Source organism: Myotis davidii, unplaced genomic scaffold, assembly GCF_000327345.1.
Source record: "Myotis davidii unplaced genomic scaffold, ASM32734v1 scaffold171, whole genome shotgun sequence".
Taxonomy (NCBI): Eukaryota; Metazoa; Chordata; class Mammalia; order Chiroptera; family Vespertilionidae; genus Myotis; species Myotis davidii.
In genome coordinates, this window is record NW_006282376.1 from 119,769 (window position 1) to 120,677 (window position 909).

Here is a 909-nt window from a genome sequence, read left to right on the forward strand (position 1 = left end):
TAACCGTAGGATGCAATGAGTTACTGTCATGAGGAGGGATGTGTCTCTTTCTCAATCTTGTAAGCCTTGAGTGTTGTAAATAATATCTAGCCTGCATACAAACCTTTAAAAAGTGTTATTTGTTGCCCTGGCCTGTGTTTCTCAGTGGTTAGACTGTTGGCCCATGCATCCAAGGGTCACAGGTGCACGAGTCAAGGAAAGGCACATACCTGGGTTACAGGTTCAATTCCCAGCACCAGTCATAGTGGATGCGGGAGGCAGCCAATCAATGTGTGTCTCTCACATCAATGTTTCTCTCTCTCTCTCGCTCTCTCTCTCTCTCTCTCTCCCTTCCTCTCTTCTACTCTCTCTGAAAATCAATGGGAAAAAAATATCTTCAGGTGAGGATTAACAAAACAAACAAACCAAAAAAATATTACTTGTCTTATCTAATAAAAGAGAAACGTGCAAATTGACTGTACCTCCGCTACACCCACAAGCCACACCCACAAGCCAATTAGGAGCAAGTGTGCAAATAAACCCAACCAAGATGGCAGCGGCCACGGAGCTGGAGCGAACAAGAGGCTTGGTGGCCCCTGGCGATGGAGGAAGTGAAGCTTCCCACCTGCCCTGGCTGGCTGTGGGCTTCGCTCAAAGGTTACAAAGTTTCAATTATAGAAGATAAATAAATCCCAGGTACCTGCTTCCAGCCAGCATGGCCTCCGCTCAAGGAGGGTTGGGAGCCTGGGTTGCCCGGGGCGGGGCAGTGGCCAGCCGTCCAACAGCTATCAGCCCCTCACCCAGGCTGGCCAGGCAACCCAGCGGGGACCCCCACCCCATCTTAAATTTAGATACACAAATCCCCTTCTTCTCTCCCTTCTCCTCTCCCTTCTTTCTCCATTCTCTTCTTTCTCCTCTCTCTCCTATGCT

At 49.2% G+C, this 909-nt stretch overlaps 1 protein-coding gene across 1 annotated transcript in view; it reads left to right on the forward strand.

Annotated features, from left to right (window-relative positions):
• ADPGK (ADP-dependent glucokinase) overlaps positions 1-909 on the forward strand; it is a 40,069-nt gene that overhangs the window by 9,736 nt on the left and 29,424 nt on the right. The gene's annotated exons all lie outside the window — the stretch shown is intronic.